At 33.3% G+C, this 8,372-nt stretch overlaps 1 long non-coding RNA gene across 1 annotated transcript; it reads right to left on the bottom strand.

The window, feature by feature from the left end:
- Nucleotides 1-4,484: 4,484 nt before the first annotated feature.
- Nucleotides 4,485-8,084, bottom strand: LOC144318070 (uncharacterized). Its single transcript, XR_013383925.1, has 3 exons — nt 8,005-8,084; nt 5,666-5,743; nt 4,485-4,695 (listed from the first exon to the last, which is right to left on the bottom strand). It is a non-coding gene; the product is annotated as an uncharacterized LOC144318070 (long non-coding RNA).
- Between the last annotated feature and the right edge of the window lie 288 nt (nt 8,085-8,372).

The following is an 8,372-nucleotide window of genomic DNA, read 5'->3' on the forward strand; positions in this document are numbered from 1 at the left end:
TGGGCCGGCAAGAGAAATTTACCTGGCAAATGAGACTAAAGAGCGTCAAAGAAATACAAAGGAAGACACTTTAGGTGATTTCAAACCCTGAATGTTATTAAATGAACAAAATAGCATACAAAACTTTCCATATACTTTATTGGGTAACAACATAATTAATATTGTTCAGATATCTTGTGCAAACTCAATTTAATAACTTTTCAGCATGTACTTTATGCCTAGCATCACGCTGGGCCCTGAAGATGCCAAAATTGAGAAGATAGTTCTGCCCCAAGAAAGTCACAAACCAAAAAAGAAGAGTATTCTATATAATTGCTAAAAATAAATGAATTTACAACTCTTTAATAAAGAGACAAATAAACCACTGACAAAATAGATGAAGGACTTACCTTATACTACATAAAAAATTTAATTCATAATGTATTGAAAACCTAAACATAAGAGCTAAAACTATAAAAGTCTAGAAGAAAACTTAGAAGAAAGTTTTCCTGATTTTGTTTGACAATGGTTTATTTGATATGATACCAAAAGCGCAGCCACCAAAAGAAAGAATAGATAAAATGACCCATTCTAAATTGAAAACTTTTGTGCATCAAGGAACACTATCAACAGAGATAACCCACAGAACGGGAGAAAATGTTTCAAATCACATATCTGACAAGGGATCCAATCCAGAAAATATAAAGAACTCCTGCAACTCAACAAGAACAATGAAGTAGCAAAGCAAACAACCCAATTAACAAATGCAGAAAGGATTTGGATAGACATTTCTTCAAAGAAGTTATATTGATGGCCAGGAATAACATGAAAAGTTGTTTCTCATCAGTTTTCAGGGAAATGCAAACTAAAATCACAATGAGGTATCACTTTACACCTATTAGAATGGCTATAGGGAAAAGATAGTAAGTGTTGGCAAAGATGTGGATAAATTAGAATGTTCATAAAGTGCTGGTGGGATTGTACAATGATGCAGCTGCTGTGGAAAACAGTCTGGTAATTCCTAAAACAGCTAAACATAGAGTTACCGTGTAATCTAGTATTCCAATTCTAGGTATATACCCAAGAGAAATGAAGATGTATGTCTACAATAACTTGCACACAAATATCAAGTAGCCAAAAAGTAGAAACAACCCAAATGTCCATCAGTTTGTGAATGGATGAACAGAATATAGGCTATCCTTACGATTGAATATTATCAAGCCATAAAAACAGGAATGAAATCTGGACACATGATACAACATGAATAAACCTTGAAAACAGTATGTTATATGAAATAATTCAGTCACAAAAGACCACATATTTTATGATTTAATTTATATGAAATGTCCAGAAGAGACAAATCTATATCCAGAGAGTAGAGATTAAAGGTTGCCTAGGGCTGGGGTTAGTGGATTGATTGAGGAGTGATGACTAACAGATGTGAGGTTTCTCTTTGGAGTGATGAAACCAAAAATCAACCAAGTGACCAATTATGCCCAGTATATATGTTTAAGAAAATGAAAGATAAATTTAAGCATGCCAGATAACAAAGTATAGCAACCAGTTACATATAAATATTTTATGTGTTTTATAGTATACCCAAAGGAAGATAATAGAAAATTTAAATGTCTCCCCAGAAATACTTGTGGAAGATTATGTATACCTGCATGTATGTTTTATTTTTGTTTCAATAAAGTCAGAGTTAAATTGTAACTTTATTTAGAGGGAAGAACTTTTCTTCTTCAAATACAGATAGGATGTTAGACATCTGAGCAACATTCAAACATTAAACGTGGCCTAAGAAGGTAGTTTAACTATGAGCAAATTCTAATTTCATGCAGAACTGGTAAAAATATGTTTAATAATTCAATTAAATATCAAAACATTCCAATCATGTGTGTCATGTTCTTTAAACTTAAAATGTTAAATTAGTTCTGCAATTACATATGACCATAGGAAGTAATTCTTAGCCATGCATTTCAATGTTTTTTTAGTATGTTTGTGGAAAAAAGGGTACTATACTCTGCTATTAGTTTTTCAAAATGACTATTTGCAGATAAGGCAAACATACATACAAGTACAGCTGTGTATAGCTGTAGGTATGGATACAGATATAGCTACAGCTTTAGCTATAGATCGATATAGACATAGATATAACTGAAATCTTTGGTTATGACTTCACCACCCAAAGATCCTTTCATACATATATTCCCCATTTTAAAGAGTAATAAAAAGGGTAAATGAGACATATTCTCTACAAATAAGTAGATAATCTATTAGAAGAAAACTATAAATATGCAAATACAGTAATTCAAAGAACACTAGAAAAACCACAATAATAGAGGTGTGAAGTAGTATAGTGCACCAAAAGGAAATAAATTAGCATATGATTTGATAAAACTTGTCCAATATTTTGAGATGGGCTATCTATTTTAGCCCTAGGTTTGCCATTAGTATAAATGGCTTTGTAAAATTGTTGAGCAATTTGACACTAATTTTCTTGCATGAAAAATTAGTGAATCGTCCTAGGTTCACTTCAGCTTTAACTTTTGATGACAAAATCATTAGGTGACTGTCATGAAGACCCTGTCCTTTGATGAGACAGGAAAAAAATTCCAAAGAGAGGAAAACATAACATATACATGAAATTTCTAGAGATAAGTAAATAAATAAAATAACAAATCAAACTAAATAAAACTAAGCAGCATCCAGCATAGGGACTGCCCCCAAAAGCAAAATTTTTTTTTCTTTTAAGCAAAGTCCCTTGTTCGGTTCAGGTGGAGCAGACTTGTAAGTAGTTTGATGATAAGCAACAGAGCTAGAGTTGGAGATAGTGGTTGGAATCATGACAGTCAGAATTGTATTGTGTTTACAGTTGACTTGGTAGGTAAAAGGGTCAGGAATGCATTTGACTATGAATAGAGCTACTCTGGCAGATTTGAGAGATGGTTAATTTGAAACCAATGCTGGGAATTTGGGATCGAGTTTAAGAGAATCCAAATTAATGTGAGAAAAATGAGAGGAGAATGGAAAAGAGAACAAACTTCAAGAAGAACAAAATATATGAGGTGGGTTTTTTGTTTGTTTTGTGTGTGTGTGCGTGTGGAGGAGTAAGGATAAAGGAAAGAATATACTTTGAAAATTTAAATGTGAATAACTGGATATATGATGGTGTCCTTGCAAAAAGAAAATCACAAGGAGGAGCTTGTTCTGGGGAGACCAGACACAAAACAAAATCTTTTACTGTTTAAGAGCTGGGAGAAAGATTAGGATAATTGTATATTTCACACATTAAGAAACCAAAGTTCAGAGAAGTGATTTAACTAAATCAGTTGACTAATGAAGAATGAATTTTTGAAACATGCTTAGTTGGAGGGCCTAGTAAAAGAGCAGATAGAAATACCCAATAAGGCAGCAGGGTATAGCTGATGACAGCAATAAATATATAGTTTACTGTCACAGTGAAATGATCACCTCACTATAATAATAACTTTGAAAGAAACATACAGAAGAGCAACTTGCCACAGAAGTGCCAGGAATTGCAACAAACTGTATTATAATTTTATGAAAACTAATTTTCTCGTGACATGCCCAGATTACATATTGTATGAAAAACTGGGAAAAGAAAACATTCTTAAGCCTCAGAAATACTTCCTGCTGTTCTGTTACACTGAGATTAATTGCAAGTCACACAAGTTAAACAGTGCAAAATGTTTTACAGAGCACATGGAAGGTTTCACATGCCCTAAAATAAAGGGCTATAAATGTGACATACTACACTCTCCTGGAAGAATTTCTGAATATTTCTATTATAAACTAATTTTCTCCTACTGCAGCTTTCCTAGGAAAGTGACAAGATAAAACTGATTTCTTAAGTCATCATTTCAAAGGATGATATAATTATCTCATTTTAAAATTAAAAAAAAAAAATAAAGCAGTGATGCTATTAGTAGCTTTCATGTTTCAGAGAAGTTTCCATATATTTGCATACTATAATTAATTAAGAGATTGCTAAAAGGGGCCAACTGAATGAATTTATAAATAGTAAAATTTGTCTCTATCTACAAATAGCTTTAATCTTCACAGTTATATTTTTAAGGATGCTTATCTGTGTCATTTCTTATAAATACATTAATAATGGTTTTAATAAATATAGCCATTAGATAAATCTCTACTCACTTGTAACATATTTCATGTAAGTTAATTCCCAAATATCTATTTCAAAATATTTATTTAACCAAAATTTTTAACATACTTGCAATTTGCAATATGATACTCAATTTTAAATAAATGGATTTTCTATCACTTATACTAATGGAAACTAATGGGAAAAAAAAAAAAACCCTAAATGTTTTATTTTAAAAATGTTCGGAAAAATATGCATTTCACAGTTACTGACCTCTCATAAACTACAGTATCTCAAGTAGATGATCCAACATGGAGGTATACAGATATGTATCTGTTTTTTGTTTTTTTTTTTAAGATTTATTTATTTATTCATTCAGAGAGAGCGAAGAGAGAGGCAGAGACACAGGCAGAGGGAGAAGCAGGCTCCCTGCAGGAAGCCCGAGATGGAACTCGATCCTGGTCTCCAGGATCACACCCGGGGCTGCAGGTGGCGCTAAACCGCTGGCCACCGGGGCTGCCCAGATATGTATCTGTTGAGTAGAAATAATCACTTGGCCATCCAGACATCTTTGAGTACTGATGAATCATCTGAAAAAAAAAAGGGGAAAAAAAATTGGAGAGAGAGAGAAAGAGGAAGAGGAGGAGGAGAAATAGCAGAAGTTGGGGGAAAGAAAGAAGAGAAGAAGGAAGGGAGGAGAAGAGGAATGAAAAAACCAAGGAGAGAAGTCATAAAATCTGATGACTTTGTCTACCGTTAAAGTGACAAAGTGAGGATAAAGGTCAGTAAGTACTCAACCTATACTCTCAACCTATACTCTCTATACTAAAAACTTCACATCTGCCATATTCTGTGCCTAGAGTTAGAAACATGACTCTTTATACAGGTTTTCCCCACTATCCAAAGTGGAGTGTTTCTGTAAAACATTTGGTAAGCAGAAATGGTGGAAAGCAAAGAGAAGTGATTACCATTATAATTGATATCAACAATTTTTGCACATTCTCAGGACCCCCCCCCCCCCCAAAAAAAGGGCCAGGGAGGGTTAGGCAGGGAGAGATAGGTGGGAGCCATGAAATCAGGCGCACAGAAATCTTGAGGGTGCTGAGATATAAGAACCCAGAGATAAGGAAACAAACCAGACCACCTGGCCCCTGATGTTAGGGAGTGTTTTTCTTTGGCAGCTATACCGTAGTCACAGAAAATGACCAGACCACAAAGAAATAAGTCATTAAGGGTGTTATCAATAGTCCTTGCTCAAACTAAGACAACAGAAGAATCTCAATGCCACAGACTCCTTGGTCAAGTTTTCAATAAAATACCAGCCTAAAAACCTTTCAGTGGCAACCCTGTCAGGATCCCTCTCACTTCTGAGAGCTTTCTCTGTTCCCTCACTTAATAAACTTCTATCATTTTACTCATTCTCTTTTGTCTGCAAGATTCGTTCTTAACTCCATGAGACAAGAACCTAGCTCTCCTGCTTCATTAGGCTTTTCTGGTACCTTAGAACACATCTTGCTAAAGAATGCACAAAATAAATCGAGATAAAGCACAGATGCTCACAGACACAGTCCAAAGTTAATGCAGCTTCGCAGGGCCACTTCTGCTGCTTGAAGAGTGTGATATCACTGCAATGGCTTCCTGCAAAAACACATGTTGAATGCTGTTTTCACTTTTTCCATAAAAATGAAAATTCTCTTCAGATTCTTTCAGTTAGAGAAAACAGATACTAATCTAGGTGTTTCTTATAAGCAAAGTGACAAACCTGAACTTTTGAAAAACAGGGGATCCCTGTAATGGACATTGGAGGAAGGAGACAGGTTTAGGAAAGGAATAAATGCACTGTCTCTGTTGCAGAACCCTCTTCATTCTTCTGGTTAATATTCCCTTTGTACCTTGGGGTGCCTGGGTGGCTCAGACCGTTAAGCATTCAACTTTTGGTTTCAGCTGAGGTCATGATCTCGAGGTCATGAGATCCAGCCTTGCGAGGGGCTCTGCTTAAGGTTCTCTCTCTCCTTCTCCCTTTGCCCCTCCCTCACACACGTGTTTTCTCTTTCTTAAAAAAAAAAAAAATTTCCTTTGTACCCTTTAGCTCTTGCTTTCCTCTTCCATGCAACTAACCTATGTCTACCTTTCTTGGGCTTTGATCATGGTTAGCTATCAAGAAAATCTGCTGTAAAATTATCTGCTGAATAGATTATCTCCAGGTATTTACTTTTTATTAGACAAGAAAAAAATCCTTCTTTAAATAATAATGTAAAGATATTATTAATTATTATTAACAATTGTAAAGATTGCCATCAAAAGAGATTGCTTCTGAAGGCAAACCCCCTTAGAAGATATATTATGTCAAAATCCTCTTAGAAAATTATGATTTTTAAATTATAGTAAAATCATAAGTGTAAAATATTATGACCAGTGATACTGCTATCTATTATATACAAGAACTCTATTTAGTTCTGATGAGATAGTTTATATACTTCAAAATTTCACGTGGCAAATATATGTCATACTGCATAGGATAAAATATAATACTCATGGTCTTGATAAAATAAAGATATTCTCTTGTATGAGGTTTGAGTTTAGTTAGATACTGAAAACATTCTGTGAGTGTTTTTTATCATATGGCCCAGTTTTATATTAATATATATTTAATCAAATCAAACCATTTGGTTTCTGTACAAAATGAAATTGTATATATTATGTAGATTGGGATTATTCATCTGCATTTAATATTAACACCTCATTAAAATTTAAGATCCTCTCCAATATCACACTCATAAATACCATGAGCTATTGAAAATCTATGGTATAAATATGAGTTGCTGGTTTAAAAGTTTTCCTACTTGCTGATGCTATACCTTCCATAGCCTTGTAAACTGTCATAGTGATCTGCAGAATCCATTTATTTTTTTAAAAAATTACTTAGCTATCCATGCCATCTCTGAATACAGTTTATTCTTTGAAAAGGCAATGTCATAGTCCACAGTTAAAATTATTTTTATTTTTATTTATTTATCCTTTATTCAAACATGTACTGAATAACTGTAATATACCAAATATTCTTCTATTCTTATGAGGTTAAAAATGATAAAAATGACAATGTCCCAGTCCTCAAATTGCTCACTACCTAGAAAGGGGAAGAATATACTATGTATATAATAAGGGCAATGTCATTATAGCTACATATTCTGTAAACCTAAGACTACTGTGTAGTAATTTAAGTGAATATGCATGTAAAACTCATAGGTGAAGTAGAGATTGATTAACTCTATCTGTGCAAGGTCGCAAAAGGTTTTAGAAAAGATAATAAGACTCAGCAGGGTGTTGTGGTATGAACTAAATAGTCTTAAAGATAGTAGACTATTTTAAATAGAGAAAGAAGCATTTCAGTGTTTCTAAAGTATCTCATCAATTGTGGTTGGTAGTTAAGATGACTCTGAATATATACACTGAAAGAAAGTCATGAAGCATCATTTATGTTATGCCAACCTGATAGCTGAGGAAGGGTTCTGAGCAAACAATTGAGATAGCCAGGTTTTATTTCAGAAAGTTCTCTTAATATTTGCATGCAGAGGATGAACTATAGGGAAGAGATACAGTTATACTTCTACTTATAATAATGCATTAAATTCCACTTATTTTAATTCATTTCTAAATTTCCCTTTTCTTTAACAATTATTACTTTGTCACATATGTTGTAATTATTTGTTATTATTTCTGTTAATTCCAGGCTTTCAAATTTAAACTGCAAGGAGGCTGGAATCTTTGTATGTTTTCTTCACTGATGTTTTGCAAGTACCTAGAAAAGTACCCAGCCCAGTATGGGCTATTGTTTAATGTTTTTTCTATAAATATAATGTATGAATTTTGCTACTTTGAAAGAGTAGTGATTGACTTACTTATAGTTGGTTTGATTGCAGTCCTTGACAAATTCTCTTAATAGTCATAGAATTTTTGTGTGGATTTCCAGGTTTTCTAGGAATGCAAGTATATGATCATCAAAAGGAGAAAAACTTGTTTTTGATATGCTAATATTTTTACAAATTATTTCTTGATTTGGCTGATTGCATTCAGTGTTATATCTTAAACAGATAAACAACATTAGCAATAGTCAATATCTTGTTATTTTCTTGGCATTAAAGATAAAAATAGTTAACTTTCAAAAATTTTAAATTATGGTGAGGAATCTGGTGGCTCCTCAAAAAAAGCAAGGAGGTTAGTATAGCAGGAGTAGAATAAATTATGACTATAAGATAGCTATTTTTCA

This window comes from Canis aureus, chromosome 8 (assembly GCF_053574225.1).
Source record: "Canis aureus isolate CA01 chromosome 8, VMU_Caureus_v.1.0, whole genome shotgun sequence".
Taxonomy (NCBI): domain Eukaryota; kingdom Metazoa; phylum Chordata; class Mammalia; order Carnivora; family Canidae; genus Canis; species Canis aureus.